Source organism: Corvus hawaiiensis, chromosome 2 (genome assembly GCF_020740725.1).
Source record: "Corvus hawaiiensis isolate bCorHaw1 chromosome 2, bCorHaw1.pri.cur, whole genome shotgun sequence".
Taxonomy (NCBI): Eukaryota; Metazoa; Chordata; class Aves; order Passeriformes; family Corvidae; genus Corvus; species Corvus hawaiiensis.
Genome location: NC_063214.1, coordinates 52,743,617 through 52,762,747, shown reverse-complemented (window position 1 = coordinate 52,762,747; position 19,131 = coordinate 52,743,617). Strand labels below are relative to the sequence as shown.

Sequence of the window (19,131 nt, the reverse complement as noted above, 5' to 3'; positions counted from 1 at the left end):
TAAAAGAAAAGGTGGTGTGAAAAGAGTAGTGACACCTGAGTGTCACAGAGAAAACTTTTGTCAGATGAACTCCTGACAGAATCTGGCAGAAATTCAAAGTCTGGTTTGTCTCTAGTAATTCCATTAGCATTTCAAAAGTTGGTGATGTTCTGGGAATGACACAGGAGGGATTATTTTTTGAGTTAAGAATTAGTACTCTAAAACGTTGCCTGCTCTAGGAATATTGTTCCTATCTTGCGATAGGTAAATGGACTCTATCAGAGACACTCAATTTTCTATCAGACATTTCTCTACTTTATCTGTACTGGCATAATTGAAGTATCAGCCACCTTTCCCCAGTGTGAATAGAGTTGTATCAGTATAAAACTGTATCTCTTGGTAGCTTATTTCCACATAGAAGGAAACAATCTAGGAGGGCTGGCCCAATTCCAGAAATTGTTTTTATTTATATTGCAGTTGCTATGGTTGTATAAACTATTTCTATTGGAGATTTTGCACCAGATGAAAGTGACTTCAATCTAGTTTATTTGCCCTTATCCATACAGCTCCATAAAAAATTATACCACTTCCATTTCATAGGTTTGATTTGCCTTGGTAGACAAACTCACTCTTTACACTGACTTGTCTTCATTTATGCTAAAGTATATAAACAATGAGTGTTTTGACAATGAAAATGCATCTTTCATTCTGATATAAGCCTAATCTATTCAGTTAACACTAGAACAACTACCGTTTACTGTGAAGGTTAGAGTATTTCCATCTGGCTGTGTGCACCAGTGTTGGGGTCCCTCCCCTGCCGTGTAGCCCTGGGAGAGGGGCCCTGAGGGCACAGACACGGGGTTTCCCTGCCCCTGCTCAGCCTCGTTCCCATTGGTTGGTTTGTGTTCCCTGCGCGGGCAGAAGGACCCTTGGTCCCGTGACTGGAACAGTTCCTGGGCAGAGCTCCGGCCATGCGGCTGGAGAAATAAACATCTCTCTGAAACAGCTACCACGAATCTGTCCATATATATTTCCTTTCCACGGGACTCTTGGTTTGATATATGCTTGTTACAGTAATCCCCGCTGTAACACACCAGAGCCTATAGAGCAGCTGTCCCCATCCCAAATCCTAACAACTCTGTTCTTCAGCATGGAGTACAATGTTTTACATATTCTTATCAACTTTCAACTACTGTTTTATAGATCAGTGTCTTGTCTCACTTTTCTGCTGTCCAGTATGCATTACCTAAGGAAGAATTAGGAAGGCTGAAGTCAGAATGTCAGAACTTGGATCACTTGCAAATACGGCTGATCTGCATGTGCTTGTTCTATACAGATATTGTTGAGCAGATTCAGATCATTTCTGTTTTAAAGCAACAAGTGAGGGAGAGATCTTTGATCCATCTTAAAAGGTGGGGAGGGGATTGTAAAGGGGAAAAGAACTGAAAATAAGTCTCAGAATACTGCTCCAAGCCTGGGAGCAGTAAAGAAAGGACCTTGCCAGAGACTAACTTGCAGGAACAGAAAGAGCCAAAAGCCCAGGGACCTTTGACCATTCAGAGAACATTCACTAGCTTTAATTATCTGTTCTCTGTCCTATGCTTACTGACTGTTTCTTCCACCTCTTGCTGTCCATTCTACCTCTTCACTTCTGCTTTGTTCCTGCATACGACATATGCTTCCTCCCACCCAATGTGCCCTCCTTACCCTGTACCTCCTTCTATGTTGTTTGCAAGCAAAAGCCACCTGCAGAGTAGATCTACTGTTACATTTACTGCAGTCCTGCTGTTTGTGCTGTGTGTGGGCTTTTCCCCTGTGCTGTCTTACCTGTTTAGACTTGGTTTTTTGTATGGTCGGGGATCTTTCAGTGTTCTGTATATTTGCTCTATCCAGCATAAATGGAACTTCAATTTTCATAAGTCCTCAGAAGACCCTAAGTATGGTTTAGAATAGTGTTCCTTTATCCTGTCCTTTTATAAAAATCATTCGTAGGCAAATGACCACCCTTAATGAGATGACATATATGAGATTCCATTGGATAAAAAGGAATTTTGCTCTTGTGGTTTTTCTATAGGTGAACCAGTGATTTAAAAGTATAATGTTACAGCTGTGGTTATATCAGTGTCCAGCATAATACGATGAACACTTCAGAATGAATTTTCTATTGACTGTGTTTGCATTGCACTTGCAGTGGTTCACAAATTGCTGGTTTGTTTTCCATGTCTTACAGCTATATAATTTGCTTTCTAGAAACCATTTTGGTAGGTGTGGGTTGCTTGTCAGAAATCCGTTCCGAAGCTTGAGTGCAAAGGAGGCAGGGTACTAATGATGAATAAGAATGGATATCTTGAGGATAACAATGGATGTGGCATCTTCAAAAGCAGTGGCATTCTGGTAAGAGTTTGCGTGTAATTTATTAAACACTATGTGATAGTTCTCAAGAAAATGTGTTTGTGTCTCTCTCTGAAGATTTGTCTGATGGAATTTTCTTCTAAAATGTGAAAAGTAGGAGGATTGCTCTATATCATGCATTATTTTAAATTCTGAAGCAGTGTACAACAACTTAGCAGTGACTTCTTGCATATAAAAACAGTGAAAGCATCTTTTTAGAAAAGTAAGTTATTTTAGAGAGGGAGTTAGTGGCCATTTATGGCTCACTGTGAGCCTGTTTCTCTGAATATTTAGAACTGAATATTTTTGAGTTTCTTTTTCACTCAGAGTATAACTAATCTCTCGTGGCATATTTCACCACTACACATGGGAATGTTCTAAAAGGCATTGCATCCAGCTTTGCAGGAGATATAAAGCACATAATTACTGACAAACTAATCATAGCTGGAAACTTTTAATCCTTGTATTGGTTAAAAAAATATGGCAGCATGCTAAGTTCCTGTACTGGTACTACTTTGTTGGAAGTTTCACACCATATAATGTACACAATTAGAAAGTGCAAGTAAAAACACCAGTGAAAGTTCTACTGTAACTGTAGTATAATAGAAGAAGCTCCTTTAAATTTACTATTTGAAGTAACTTAGGCCAACAATTCCCTAAGCAAAAATCCTTATTTTCACCAAAGCCAGGTATATTCTTATATGTGTATATACTGACTTCTTGAAATTAACAAAGAATTTGTGCCTCTTTTTCTTCTTACTCTGAATTCCACTGGTGGTTGATATTGAAGTGGAACTGTTCTGGTAGCAGCTGGCAGTTCTTAAAGCTTCTTGGTAAGGGTATTTTGAGGTGCTGGATGTGTATATGCCCTGTAGTGAAGAGCAGCACAGACTGCACATTCTTCTGATGAACCAGTTTCATAGCTGAGATAGCTGTTCCAGACCATGCTACTTCCAGTGAAATTAGGGTTTTGACACACCTCAGGAACTCTTAATTTTGTCATGCCATGCAGAAAGCAGCGGTGGCTCCGGAGCTGATTCACAAGCAGATTAGGCGTTAATCGGATAGACTGTGTTGGTCAGAGGGGTGGTGGTTAATGTCTGAGAGTGGCAACAGCGTGCCTGTCAGAGGCCTTAGCCCTGGTGAGAGGCAAGGATAAGGAGCTCAGACACATCCTTGTGCTAGCACAGATACTTCCCATGGACACACAGTGAAAGCAGGAAAATGGGGGTGTATTTTTGTGGGTGTGAGTTCCGTAGCCAAGCTGACAGAACCCAGCTGCGCTGGACTTCATTGCACAGTATAGACGTGCACCATAACAGGTACCTAGGGCAGCAGTAATTGAAACAGAGCATCCTCACTAAGATACTGGGGGAGGAAGGACAGAGAGTGCCTGGTGGGTGAGCTCCTGAGAGGTCTGTGGCCCCACTCCAAAGGCTGATATAAGTTAGACCTAAAAAGATTAATGTAAGCAGTCTCCTTATTTGAAATTAGGTTGGCAAGGAAGGTGACTAAGAGTCACTATTATTTAATATCCCTTCTGTAACACTCAGTTTTTCATTTTTACTTTCGAGGTGGGAGGGAGATAAAATCTGGCCCTCAAAGTACTATGTACTCATTCCAGTGCCAAAATAAAAATCACAAATCAGCAACTTAAATTTAGGGGCATACTAGGTCCCCTTAACTGCACTGGAAAAATGTGCTCATTAGATATATAAATGTAAGCTTAGATATCTGGTTCAATGTACTTATAAATGATTTTTTTAGCTGCTGTGATTCTGTAGGCTAATGTAGTAAGAAGCTAATGGAAAGGAAGCTAGGCTGCTTAAAACTTTTTTTTTTTTTTATTTTTCCAGGCTAATCTTTCACTCAGGTTCATTGCATGTCAAGTATTTGGTTAATTATTTTATCTTTTTATATTTTAAACCAACTTTTTGGGGGGGAGTAGGGGGAGAGGGATTGGTGGTGAGTTCTTAGTTTTAAGTTCCCTCAAATTCAGAAGTAGGATATCAGTAAAGAAAAACCTAGTTTGCAATTTTCATGTCGCAGAGGTATCTTATCTGTAGTTGCAGTAGTTATGAAAGTCAAGTCTGGAGTGTCCTTTTCTGTTGATCTTTTCTAAGATGACCATACTGACTGGTATGGTTTCAAATAAAAGCAGTTAAGTGATTGACTTGTAAAAGAGTTGACTGTCATTTACTGCTTAATTCCTCTTTTGCTGAATCATTTCTGTGATATTAACTTTATTTGTGACACTTTAGTAGGTGCAGGCCTGAGGGGGAAAATGTTATAGTTCTTTCACAATTCATTGGTTTGTGGATATTTCTGTTGTTGTTTCCACACTGAATGACTCATATGTTAAATGAACATGCCAGCCTCAAGGCATGCCCTCGCTATTGCAGCCCACAGTGCAACTTGATACCATTGCACATAAAAATGTGGAAGATGCTCATATCCGTTTGAATCCTTGGGAAGTTCTGTGCACTTCGGACAAGTGTGTTAGCAATTACTCAATGTACCTCGTTTCAAAAAGCTGCATTTTACAATGTCTGATTGCTCTTTTTCACACTGTTGATTTGCTGAGTTTGTAAGCTACATCTGTCTTGTGAGCCCAAGTTGGAACTGAGAAATAATGATTTTTAGTTGCCTTTTTTTTTTTTTTTAAACCAACATGGTACAGTCTCGTATTAATTTCTGGACTATTTGATGAGATACTATAGAAGCATCTGATTTATATTGCCACCTGTGTATTTTTTAATGTATTCAGACAGATTCAGCAATTGTTTTATTTGGGAAGTTGATAGCACAGTTCTAATGCTCTCCACATTGTGAAAACACTAATTAGTGTTAGACTGAACCAGTTGGCCCCTGGTTGGTTACCTTAGCTCTCCTTGAAGTTTGGCTTTCTTACTCATTCAATTTTTTGTTGTTTAATAAGAACATGAAAGACAAACCAGGTTTGCCTATTGATAAAGTCACACAAACTATCACTTACATTTCAGAAGCTTCACATCAGAGTGTTGCTAGGAGCAGGTTCTTTAGTATCTGTAATAGGGAGAGATATGTGCACTCACAGCAATGAGAGGAAAGGCTTTGAAAAGCATATGAAGTAAAATGTTTCTGATATTGTTTTGAATCTTTGGGACATTTGGGCTTTTTTCATGGGCCATATAGTGGTGTTAACTCTAAGCCTGCATTGATTTGTGTATTGGAAGTATGTGTATGGCTCCAGAATTTTTGTTCTCTAGATGACAGGGCTGTGGTTTTGATAGGAATAAGACAGATTCCTGTGACAGGATAGATAAAACATATCACAAGTCAGGTATTTTGGCTTTTAAATAATGGTCCTGTTCTGTCATGCATAGTGTGTAGTGGAGGAGTTTATGCCAAAGTGAACAGACTCATTTACAGTAAGACCACTCTTTAATATAAATTTTTCACTTAACACTACTCGTGGCTGTACATTGGATGCAACTTTTTCTGTTCATGTCCCTGCTCATTTTCGGGAGGAGGTTGTCACTGCTCACCTAACTATTTTCACTGATGAGGAGCTTGTCTGTCTCATCCTTTGGCAGCAAGACTGGGCACATTAATGAAAACTATGTGCAACTGTTAACAGAATTGATCACAATTTCCACAGGAAATGCTGGGAGGCAGTAAAAGCTACTGTTTCAATCCTGTTTGCAGTTCTAGCACACCCAGACCGAGTCATCTCAGGTCACTTAAGGGTGTCTCACTAAAATGGTATAAAACATATAAAGTTGTAACAGTTCTACTGTTTAATCTTCAAGTGGTGTTGATGTGTAGGCAAGGAGAAGAAGGAGGCAGCAAAGTGAAAATACATCAGAAATTACTGATCTGGCCAGGCTGTTGTGTTTGAGAGAATGGTGTGTAGGTGCAGGGGGTGGTGATCTTGTACAGCTGCGTTTGCTTTTAATAGACCATAGCAACAACAGCAGGCCAGGAAGCGGGCAAGCTGGTGTATTCCACATCTACAGGTGTAAAAGCTGCCTCACCGGACTTCTTCTTGCAGTCTCCTCTGTTCCTAGTCTTTGGCTTGTCAAGAGCCTTCCTCTGTTTGCCAGGAGAGATCCTGGAATCCTGCTCGTATCTGCTGCAGCATGTACAGTTTTAGTCCTGCTCTCTCACTTTCCCACCTGTTTCATAGTGTTTTTTCTGTTCCTGTACTGCGTGATGAAGATGAGCAGCTCTCAGGTAAAGCTCAGGGACTGAGTTTTGGCAAACAAATCCGGGTTTCTTGCAAGCGTAGAAGGTGCATTGATGTCAGCGGCTGCTGGTACCGTTCTCTTCCCGTGGAATCCTTTAGTGCTATTCTCTCGGGAGGGTGGTTTCACCCGTGGCTGTGCTCAGCTTTGCCAGTTACCGACACACGGACCGTGTTGCACGTGAGCACGTCCAAGTGGCCTTAGGGGGTTCTCTGTGAGATCTGTCCTGGAACCATCTCGGACAGAAATTTCTCCATTGGGATGACCCGGGCATCGCCTCGGTGCCTCCAGCCCGCCGGGGCGGGAGGCGAGAGGCTCCTGCCCGGGCTCGGCGACATTAGGACCCGGCGGGCCGTGCATCCCCCTCTCCCTTCTCCTCCCTGGGTCCCTCCCGGCGGCCCCGGGGAGCGGCAGCCTCCCGCAGCGGGCCGGGGCCGGGGCCGCGGCTGGAGGGACCTTTGCCCGCCGGCCCAGCCCCTGCCAGGGGCGGGCGGCGCGCCCGCTCCACGCTGGCTTCATGTCAGGTTTCTTTTGTTCATTTATAGCAGGAACTTAGATCTTCCTTCAGTGGTTATGCAGGGCTTCGTGGCACATGTTCGCGTTCAGAAACGTACTTTGGCGAATGTTAAAATACATCGAATTTAATGCCTACATGATATTCACACTACCAGACTTTTACAGCAACTACTATGTATCCAGCTGAACTCTTTGTGATATAATATTTGAAACAAGACGTTAAGAGTAAGAGTTCTGACCATTAAATTAGAATTAGAATGGAGCAAAGTTGATGTGTTATCTGACACTTGGCTTCTGTAGTGCCTGTCACAAAGTAATGGCTCTCTTAAACTGTACATTAATCATCAACAACAAGTTCCAAAACGTCTGTTTCAGTCCAAAAACACTTATTACCAAATAAATAGCTTTGGTACTGTTGAAATGAGCAAAGAAGTGTCCTTAACAAGAAATTCCTTTAAATCTAAATGAAGTAAGTTTACACCTTCTCTCCCATGAGTTTAGTTTATTGCTCTTGCCCACCTTCTACTTAAAAGGAAAAAAGCATCGGGCAATTTTGCAGGTAAACATCCAGTGAGGTATATTTCAAGTTATGTACATTCAGAACATAGTATCAAGTATATGATGGCTTTAGAAAAGCAAAATGGTCCTTTTATTTTAGAAAGTGACAGTATTTGTCAATTGGTTGTCTTATTAAAATGATCACAGATAGAAACTGTACAACTGAAAGGTAAATCTGCCAAGTGACAGTTTTTCACTCAAATACACAGCCTGTGAAAACAGCAAAACAGAGTAAGTTACCCAAGGAGAGTAATTTTTATGTTCCTGTAGTATCCTGGTGATGAATGGTCTGCTGCTTTCAGAACATAGATGATATTGCCTTTTGGGTTCAGAAATTTTATAGAGCCTTTCTGCAACCTGTTACTTTGCTTTTATTCCAGACAGCTTTCCTGTCATTTCAGGCATGAAGATCTTCTCAGACCCACAGCTGCCCATGGACTGAAGTTCCCTTCTCTACGTTACTGACGTTTTGAGTCTTCACTTTTACTGTCTGTTGTACTGTGTGATGCTTCAGCCTTTTACTTCTGCCCTGTTTGCCTGACCCAGCCCCTAAGCCCAACCTTGTATTGACAGTACTGGCAGCCTCTCCTGCTCCCCCACCTCCAGACAATATAATATTGTCTTTACCTTCCCAGATATGATGGGAAAAAAAAATCAAATGAAATATATGAAGCCACATCCTTATGCTCTCTTTCATTTTTACCATGCCTATCCTAACAAAATTAAGACTTTGCTCTTTGAGAAAAAATGAATAAATTATATATTTTATATATATATAGGTTATATATATATATATATAGGTTATAGTGTTATATATGTTTTTGTAATTGCTAATACAACAGGGCAGTGTGGGTCATAGCATGTGCAGTGACAATGTGCATTTCAAACTAAACCAAGATGATCTAATCAAGATAACCAGCAGTATAGTCCTGGCATACTAAGGATTCAGTGCTTAAGCTAATTCTAGCTTGCTTGTCTGTGGGTGAACAGTAAGTAGTCAGTTTTTGGGTGCTTGTTAGCAAGATCTGTGATGAGAATCCTTGTTAAAATAGTTGTTTAAAAAGTGATAAAGGGAAAACTGCTCAATATCAGGTCCTTGAAAAATAGACAAGCTTCTAAGAAACTGGCTGTGATTGGAAATGAGGGAAAAAATGTTTTAGGTAGAACCTGCAGTGATGGAGTAAACAAGTTTATGATCATGCTGGTTTTAATTTTGCATGTATTTGCCTTAACTGCTTACATAAAAGCTTAGTGTGTCCAAACCTTAGTTGTTTCAAAACTTTCTAAAGACAACTACTATTGTTAATGAGCTGTTAATAGTATTTAATGCAAACTGTAGGAAGAGTTACTGTGAGATTGTGAATAAAATTTCAATAATGAAATCAAGTCGCTATTCCTTTTTTTTAATTTATATTTTTACATAGGGATTATCATATTTGCTTTAGCCATAATAGTTTCCCATTTCATTAGTAAATACCTCCTAATGCTTCAGTTGATGTTAACTCCAAATAAGTTGCTTTCTGATTTCTTTATGTAGTAACTGGTTTAATCTATACTATCATTGATAGGGACATTGTATTTAGATTTAGTATTTAGATTAATAACTGAATTTCCATGATAATCAATATAACGGATTACTTGTGATGTGAAAAAACATTTCTTCTGCTCAGTTTTGAATTTTCCACACTTTCAGTGCTTTGTATTTTTTCTTGTGTTGTAAGATAGCAAGCATACAAATGTCTGATCTGACCTCTCTATAGCAATTACTTTACATATCCATGCATAATATTCTTGATTTGAAACTTCATAATTTCTCTTCATAGGGTATTTTCTATGTTTATTATTGTTCACATTTGAACTCTATCCATATCTTTAGTATCTTTTTGGAGAAGGAGTGACCTGTATCTCATCTGGGATTTCTTTTTTCTGGTAAGGTCAGAGCACTGACTTTTATAATCCTATTACACTGGTTTTCTTCTAATTGTCTTGCATTGTCTAAGCTGTCTGTTTTATTATTTTTATTTTGATTGTAGTGGTGTGTTGAGCAGAGATTTTTTCACTAAACTGCTGAAGTGGGCCCTGGTTCCTTCCTGAGGCCAAAGCAACTGGTGTGTTTTCCCATTATGGGATAACTGATCTAATGATTGACTTCCATTAAACAGATGCAATCCTGCCACCCCCTTGCACCTGACACTGGCATGTAGTGATAGGACAAGGGTTAATGGCTTCAAAGTGAAAGGAGATGGAGTTAGATTAAATGTTAGGAAGTAAATCTTTACTGTGAGGGTGGTGAGGCACTGGACCAGGTTTCCCAGAGGAGTTGTGGATGCCCCATTCCTGGAGGTGTTCAAGGCCAGGTTGGATGAGGCTTTTAGCACATGGTCCGGTGAAAGGTGCTCCTGCCCATGGCAGGGAGTGGTTGGAACTAGATGATCTTCGAGACCTTTTCTAGACCAAACCATTCTATGATTCTATGACTTGTCTGTCAGTGATTTAGGGTTGATTTTTCTCTTGGTTTTCTCCCTGAGCTTAGCAGTGATGGCTGTTGCCGTTGTTGCAAGGAGAATAGAGAGGAGCATATGATGAGGGAGGAAGTAAAAGCGTGGAAGGTGTCCTTTACGTAGCAATCGGCATCAGGATGCTAGTTTATCTAGCATAAAACTATGCAGAATTGTAACACAAGTATTAAGATTGGTATAAATGCAGGATGGGTGAAAATGTGTAAGCAGAAGGTGAAAGAGTGAAATAAAGGGTTAAAGAAATTACCTCTACTGATAGCAAAGGACACCATTTCCAGGATGCCATTCCCAGCAGTACCTGTGTGCCACAGGACAGACGACTTTCCAGCTGTAGACCTTGCATCCTAACAGCAGGAGGATGGCAACAAGGTTGTAGTACGTCACTTACACGAGTCTTCTTTCCCCCTAGCCAAACAGGAGAAGAGACTGCTGACACATATTCCAGACCTATATACCAAACAAGAAAAAGCAGACAGTAGGCAGCAGCATGACCTAAGATTTATGTAAGGTGATGTAAGCCAGACCTGGGGGCAAAGAAATACCTTGTCCCAACTGAAGATTCCTGAAGGACAGCCTAAAGAATCTGCTCAAAAAACTAAGTTTTTATTGATAATTAAAACCACTTCTGAAATGGGGTGAGGACTTTATAGCTGACGGTCCTTGTCTTTTGTTTTTCATGTAAGTTATCTTGGCCAGACCTTTAAACAGATAAGTGTCAGTGCTTGTGAGTAAGTGAATGTAAGACTGTGAGGGAATTAAATCTGTGGGAAAATGAATGTCAGTGACTAACATCAATTTATCTGGAGATTTTGTAGGTACCTCTCTTTGCCTAGTACATTGAGTTTTATTGCACTAAGTTCCTTACAGTTGTGTCTTTAATTTGAAACCTCATAGAACACAGACTGGTTTTTTATGGGTTTATTTTAGTATGTGTCTGTTATCTATCTATCATCATTTAAACTTGATTTAGTGTTTCTGGGGTCCACTTACTAATTTTGGCTAGATTAATAATTTTCCTTGATTCTGAGTAACTGAAATAACTGCAGATTTTATGCCATGTTACTTGGCCCAGTTTCTAAATTATTAACAACTGTACCATAATACAGGACCAAATACATTCCTTTCAGCATTTTGCGGTTAACTCTTTGCTATTAATGAAATTTATTATAATGAAATCACATCATTTAATTCAGTATTTTTCCCTGGTTAGATTTTGATCAGATTTTGATCTATGACTGACTGTGTCCTCATTTTTGTTTGTTTGCTTCAGGAGGCCTTTTCTTTTACTTTGGGCTTTGCAAGAACTTATTTTCTGTTATGTGGAGTAAGAACTAGATCATCACCAGTAACAGTTGTTCTATTCTGTTCTTTTTTTACATGGTGCCTGGTATGAATTTTGATTATTGTTTATGCAGCCCATTCCAATATCTAATCACCCTTTATGTGAAGACATTCTTCCTGGTATCCTAATTCTTCCTAATGTTCCTATTCTCCCTTTTCTTCTTTTGCTGTGTTGATTTGTCTTGAGGATTTGCCCGTGATTCACACTGGGGAGAAAAAAAGCTGGTGCCAGCCATGAACACATTCCAGGTCTTTGTTATAGGATTGAGGAATTTAGTAAATACCAGAGTTGAAGTTGGGGCACAGAGCCGTGCATCATCTACCAGGCATATGTGTGTAATGCTATGATAATTGCATGATCAGGATCTGTTTAATAAAATACTGTATAGCACTGTAAGACTGGTTTTGTGTAATTGTAAAATAACTAGTTCCTATGGTGCTTTGCATCATGGAGACGCTCTGGAAAGAATATCTGCAATTTTAAATCTTAGCAGTGTAAATATGATACAGCTGAAAGTAGAAAATATACACAGATGAGAAGGGAAACACTAGTAGTCGGGGGAACATTCATACTTTAGGGATCCAACTCATGTAACTAAATCAAAAGACTGATTTCCTTAGGCCATTTGCGCAGCTTATACAGAGACTCCTTCAGAGGACATTTTGTGGTGTTTCAGGAGTTCCTTCAACCAAATCGCTCCCAAGGAGCCTCTCTATTTACTGTAGGGTAGGATCTGTCTCCTACCTCCCACTCTTGCTTACTTTAGACATTTGAAAATAGGTAATGTGTATATAACTACTTATCACACATTTTGCTCATAGGGGCTGTAGGGGCATGTTAGTAAGCTGAATTTCAGAGAAAGCTTTGAACAACAGTAATGCAGTATATTTTCAAGTATTTAAGGGAGTTTCCATAATGTGTAAGGTGTAAGACAGGAAAATGCACAAGAGGTTTGTTTGAAAATATACCATGTGGGTGTGAGAGGAGCTGGAAACAGGACTCCTGACACTGAATGGCAGGTGGGAGATAGGAAGGAAAGAGATACAAGAAGCATCCCTGAATTTTATTTTTTTATCAGTAGAAAGTGGAGAGTTTTAAAAGTGTTTTAGCCAAACAGAACATATTAATCAAGTTAGACAGTATGATCTAATGGTCTTTTCAGCTTTATGTTTTATGAAGATTGGCCCAGCTTCAAACATGAGCAAACCACAGCTGTCTTCCTGACAATGATTAAGGAGCAGTAGGTGTGGTGGTGATAAGGAAGGATGGGCCTTGAAGGTGAAGACAAGTGGTAGATGCTGCAGAAGTAGTCAGGGGGAGCTGTGGAGACAGTGATGTGTTCTCCAAGTGATTAACTAGGAAAAGGGTCTTGGCAGCACTTTTCTGAGTGAATGTGTGTGGTATTAGGCTGTGTTTCTCAAAAGCAGAGAGAAAAAATGTTGCTGAATCAAGAAGCAGAGAGCAAAATCTTGCTGGATCAAAACATGATGATGATGATTAACCTGATTGAATACTTTAGCTGATTCGGAGGATTAAGAAAAATACCATCTTGGAAATGTTGCAATGAAAGTATCTGCAAATTATGAATATGAATCTTGGGATTTGGAGTATCTTTGGGATCTAAGGTGATGCTAGAGTTATATGTCTGAACAATAGGCAGGATGATGGTGTAGCTGTGCAGCTTTGTGTGTGTGTCACCAACAGTTAAGTCATTCATAGGAAAACTGTAAAGATCTGTCCTCAAATATAATTGTATTATTTATTATTTGACGTTCTTCACTCCTACAACTGCTTCCCACACAATATTGCTTAGAATATTTCCCCACCTGCCACAAAGGACTGGACATTAATTGTTGAGTTTGATTTGTAATGGCACAGTGGGGTGCCTAGCGTGAAAAGATGTATTTAGCTTTTGTGGGAAGGCACTGATCTTTTAATTTGGTTTTTAGTAATACTGAACGCAGATACAGTAATTTCCTTACAATTAAATTATGAAGTCAAGCCTTCTAATAACAATACTCCATAGTATTTCAGTAATAATTAATTGATTCTGTTCCTTATTCTGATTCTGCCTGATGATAGAAGAGTTCCCCCAAGAGAAGGAAGCTTTCAGTTCGCTTGAGAATTTTATAGCCGGGTCCCATACCAGCCACAGTCATCTTTTCCTTCCCCCTTCAGCCTGTACTGGAACTCACAGGTTGAGAAAGGACAGAGGAAATACATCTGCTCTTGGCTAGCTTTCCAGTGGTATGTAGTTGTATGGGCATGGTAGCAAACAGGTGTGAATTAGAATTGTTTCTAGGCTTTTGTCACTTAAACCAGAGATGAGGCAGCTTTGGTATCAAGGAGGCATAACCTGAAGAAAAAAATCCAAACAGCTGTTTAATTTTTTTTCTTATTGCTTTTTAATAGATTTCCACCAGGTGTGGAAACCTAAACTGTTAATGTATGTGTGCAAGAGCAAGAAAGGTTGTCTTAGGTGTCGAGTAGTTAGGTGTCCAGATTAAAAAGATAAAGCTTGTAGTATGCTTCAGGAAGAGAAATTAAAACCTGCCTTTCCCCAGAAACGTAACTCTGGCAAGGAATTTGATATTAATGGCCCATCAATATTTTCAGGTTATTTAGAGAAAGAGCAGTGATAGTCAGATAAGGCAGTAAATTACTCTTTGCTTGCTAAAAATTGGTGAAATCATAAATTCATTGAGCAAATGTACCCCACTGGCATACTGGCCCCTGGGACTGGGACCTCTGCCTGTATGCAGCAAGGCTGAGCCCTGCAGGTTGCATCTTCCCCCCAAGCCCCAGCGTGCCTACAGAGTGACCCCAGGTTTGAGGCTGTAACACTCTGGAGATAAAATAACCAAAATCTGACACCACGTTTGAAGTCCAGTGTTGTAGATTCTTTACCGTGTGCCAGTTTCAGACATACATGTGGGATAGAACTGGGAATTCAACATTAAAATGGAAATGAAGATTTTGATATCTATACTGAGCTAACACCAATTCTAAGAAGACAAACCCATCTCCTTTCTTCACAAATTTTGGAAATCTCATCTGCCTTGCATATCTATGAGTTTCCTTATATACGAGGTCTAAGTAAAGTCACTGTCTCATCTTGGCAAAAATGGCTTCCTAATGTCCATGTGCATGGAAAACTTTGTATATAATGTTATTTTTTCCCATCTAGAAATAATAGCAGTTTGAGTCCTTATCTCTCCATGAGTGCTATAGGCAAATCAATGTCTCAGTGAATTTAAGGTGTTCGTGTCCTCATGTATCTTGAGGTAATTTTTAAACTTATTGATTTTTTTTTTCTATAAAGGATCTTGCTGCATCTTAAGCCATCCTGTAGGAGAAACAAAAGTAATCAGAGATTGTTGATTGTCTTGAACATTTTTTTGGGTAGAAGATGTATTTATATTGATTTGTCTGGTTACATGCCAATCTCTGAAGGTGTAACTTTGCTCTAGTAATGGGAAGAATGGTATCCTACTCCTGAACAACCTCATTCTATCTTTGATCTGGGTGTCTCAAAGAGGTCATGCTATTGAAGGTACAAGGTGCAGTGACATTTATAGGCACAGTGAAGTGGCCATTATAGCCTCTCAAGCTGAGAGAGAGCAATGGGAATGTCATAGGTGGAGAGGAAGCATGGACCCCTTCCTGGGGTGGATGATAAGTGCTGGTGTGGAAGCTTGGATGACACAGCACTCCACAGTGTAGCCTGTGATTCCATATGCTTGTGCCACCATAAATCTGATATTCCTGTAGTGTCTTCACTGCTGCTGTCACACATTCTTGCTGTGTTAAAGTTTATATTTCAGTGGGCAAACCTCATTATGAGATAAGCTTTTTTTTTTTTTTTTGCTACAGTCTATTTTCTCATTAGCAGTTGTATGATACTAGGTGCAAGCTACCATGGGGCTTCACTGAAACCTTAAGGAGACGCACTGCCAAGCTAGAACTTCTCACAACCTTCAGATAGGCATAACAATGACATTTCTTATAGAAATATTATTACTTTCTATCAGTTTTACAGTGTTTTAAAATACAGGGAGAATATCTCATTTTAGCTTTATCCATCGTGTTACTAAGAGGCTGAAAATGTACATGTCTAGAAAAGAAGAGCTGATGAAGATAAATACATCACCTTTATTGATTTTAGACCACTCTCTTTTATTAAAAATAATAAAAAAAATTGCATATAACAACAAAAAAGCAGCAGCACACAGGAGGTGAGCAAACACACTGCAGGTACTTGTGTTTGCCTGATGGGGAATGTGCTGTGATCAATTAATGCTCTATAAATCTCTTGGTGTAAGATATCACTGTAGCCTTTGCTGTAGCTGCAGTATTTTATGGTAAAGATATAGATCTTGTCATGGTCTAGGCACTCAGATTATTTTTCTGTGATTAGTTTGGCATCTCTTTAATTAGAGCTGTGTGCTGTGTTACCTAATTTCATCCTTTTTCTCTTTACCTATTTAGGTCCTAATCCTGCAACTGGATTTGTTGAAATGGATCTTGATAGCCTGAGAGCCTGACGAAGTTCATGGGACTCTATATACTGCAAGTTCTCACTCTGAAGATCTGATTGTAGGCCTGAACCTAAATTTCTATTTTGTTCCCCTGTCTATTTGCTTCTAAATGATGAAAATTATCTTTTAAAATGGTGTTGTCTTTCAGTCTCATGCACTGCACATCCACTTTAGTAGTGTTCAGACACCGTGTGCTTGGGATGTTGTCAGACATTGTTAAAATATTTCTCTTCTGTTGTGTGCCTAAACCTCATGATTGCTCTGATTATTGTGTTACATTTTTACATTTAGTGGCTTTCCACCTAAAATGGAGATCATCGTCGGTGTTTTCAATCATTGTGGTATTTCTCTTAACTCAGATTTTTAAATCAGAGTAACTGTTGAAACTGTTCAGGTTCTTTTTAAAGATGCAGATTTGTTTATTTCTTGCTGGACACAAAGTATAATATTTTATTTTGCTAACTTGGTAGCCTAGTATTACTGAAAGCTTTCAATATGATGATACCCTGATGTAATAAAAGAAGTAGGAAAAGACATTACCTTTTACTAGCTCTCCTGTTGCTTTTCTATTCCTGTGGCTGTAGTTACACAACGTACAACTGAGAGTGAAGATATTTTTATTTTTTGTGAGCCGGTGAATATCTTTTGTTGACAATGTGTGCTGTTTCCTGTCCTATTCCATATGACCATGTTGCAGTTTCACTGAATAGTAAAGTTATAGCCCTGATAAAAGCTGGAAAGGACTTTCCAAAATCACATTAAAAATAGAGTTTGAGAGGAAAAATAGATGTGTTCTATTTCTATACATGTTAGTATTTATAGTGTATATTTTTTTAAAGCAAGTATGTATTTTTAAAGCAGTATATGATAATTAACAGATTAAAAGATTCAAAACTTCCTTTATATATAGAGAATCAGAAAAACTTCTTTGTTTTTGTAGGCTTATTACAATGATATTAAGGAGCTTCACGGTATTTGATGAATTTTTTGCATATTCCCAGAACAACAGAAAAGCACCACTGTCCTGTTTGACCAAGGAGAAAACTGAGCCACTCGTTTAGTCACTAGTAAAATCAATGCTATTAATTGGATTCTCCTGCCTTTTAACCTTGTGCCTCTGGCTCCATTTTTCCCTCAAGAGCTGAACCTTCCATTATCATCATCTGCTTTGCATTTCTACGTAAAAGGCCCAAGGTGTTTCTGTTTGGACTGGAAGACAAGGTTGGTTGGCCATCTGCCAAGGTGCGTGGTCTGACTCGCTCCTTGCTCGCGGGGGCTGCTGGTGAAGGCAGAGGCAGAACTGAGCATTCTGTGTGGCATTCAACTGCCTTAACCACATGCCCATCGCTCTCTTCCTGTAGTTGTCTGTCTTGTTCTCGCCAAAACTCCTAGAGACAACACATTTACCAACCTATAAATAATCTAATTTGATGCACAGCCCTGATTCATTTCCTGAGCTGTGTCCTGCACACACGGGGCGGCCGCAGTCCCGTGGAAAAATTCAGCAGAGTGCACGAGGCCAAATATTGAGCCTGTTAAGTGTTTAAACTTTGCAATGAAACAGTGTTCCTTTAATGTCACTTACTATAGCTATAACTTGAAGTATTTTTAACAAGGAACAAGAGAAAAATGAAAGCTTTTAGAACTGGTTGTAACCGATTCCCTGTCTAGCACGTGAACGTGAATATCCAGCTCAGTGAAACACAGAACATCAGCCAGTGGGAGGAGGCTGGCCACCTCCAGGGAGAAAGGGAAGGAAGAAGGCTGGGTCCTTAACACCATGGGTATACCCAGTTTGCTTCCAAGTCTAAGGGACTATTTGTGGAGCGTTGACCCCAGTTCTTTAGCTTTTGTGTTCTCTTCAGCATTCCCACCCCATAAAATTAGCTCTTCCATAGCTTCTCAGTGCAGTAGACATTGGGGGTGTTGCCACAGTCTTCTAATAATCTGAATGAAGAAACAGAAATCAAAGGCAGGATTTTCTCCTATGTTTTCCTGTTGAAAAATAAGAGGAGATGCTCCCAGTTCTCTCCACAATGAAGTTCAGGGGCTATCCTTCTGATCCTTGATCTCACAAATAGATGGCAAAAACTTTAATAATAGAAAATGCTGCTCTTGGCTTACCCCTTTAATCTTCTTCCTGGTCAAACTGTAGTGGCCTACTGTGTTTGCAAGCTACCAAGGGTGGTGTGTAGGCTCCAGTGCCAGAGCAATTGTGTTGGGAACACAAGCTCATCTTGTTATCTTTTATATTAGAATTTGGTAGCATATTAGGTTTTTTTCAGAGAAATCTTGCCAGACCATGGGCTGAGTTTCAGTTTTTGTTAATGTCTACTTTATCTATGGATGGTGCTTGAAATTGGTCACCAAGCCTAGTGATTTGCTATGAGGAAAACAAAACAATCTCATACTTGGCTTTTGCATGTTTTTCTCTGGGATATGCATTCTTTTCTCACAAGTAATGCAGCAAGTTCCTGTACAAAGAACTGGTGGGAATACTGTTAGGGAAAATTTGGTCAACCCATTCACTGAAATTCATAAAAATCAAAGTACTTGCAAAAGTACATCAGTTTCACTGGCATTTTATTGCAAAGTAAAAATGAAAACCCTGATTTTAACACTGATTTTGGTTTTTTTTTTAAATAAGGATCAGATTTCAACATTCCATAGCTGTAGAGAAATTATGGGAACAGGATGAAACAGTCTTGATACGCAGAATCACCTTAAGTCTGTATCTCAACTCAACACTTTGTATCATGAAACCATGGCCTGAAACCGCTGCCTGTCATATCAGATAATATTATCACTGATTTACTATGTTACTTCATCTTACATGCTTTTTGTAACCTTTTGGCAGGGATCAGTGGTTTTTTTCTATGTTTTGGGTGTCTTCTTTTGGCTTTGGGGTTGCATTTTTTTTTTGTTTGTTTGGGGTTTTTTGTTTTGTTCTTTTTTGCCAGCACCTAATAGAACCCTGATCCATGAGGGCTTCCAGGTACCAGGATAATACAGGTAGTAATCATGCCTGCTGCTAAAAATTTTCTACCTTATTTCATTTGCAT

At 39.4% G+C, this 19,131-nt stretch overlaps 1 long non-coding RNA gene across 10 annotated transcripts in view; it reads left to right on the top strand.

The window, feature by feature from the left end:
• The window catches only part of LOC125321747, a 43,261-nt gene that overhangs the window by 17,679 nt on the left and 6,451 nt on the right, over positions 1-19,131 (top strand). For 7 of the 10 annotated variants that reach the window (XR_007201673.1, XR_007201670.1, XR_007201672.1 and 4 more), the window contains 2 exons: positions 2,230-2,373; positions 16,020-16,608. This is a non-coding gene — a long non-coding RNA (uncharacterized LOC125321747). Of the gene's footprint in view, positions 1-2,209; positions 2,374-8,071; positions 9,993-16,019; positions 16,609-19,131 lie in introns of those variants that run through there. The other 3 variants (XR_007201675.1, XR_007201674.1, XR_007201677.1) reach the window with 3 other exon arrangements.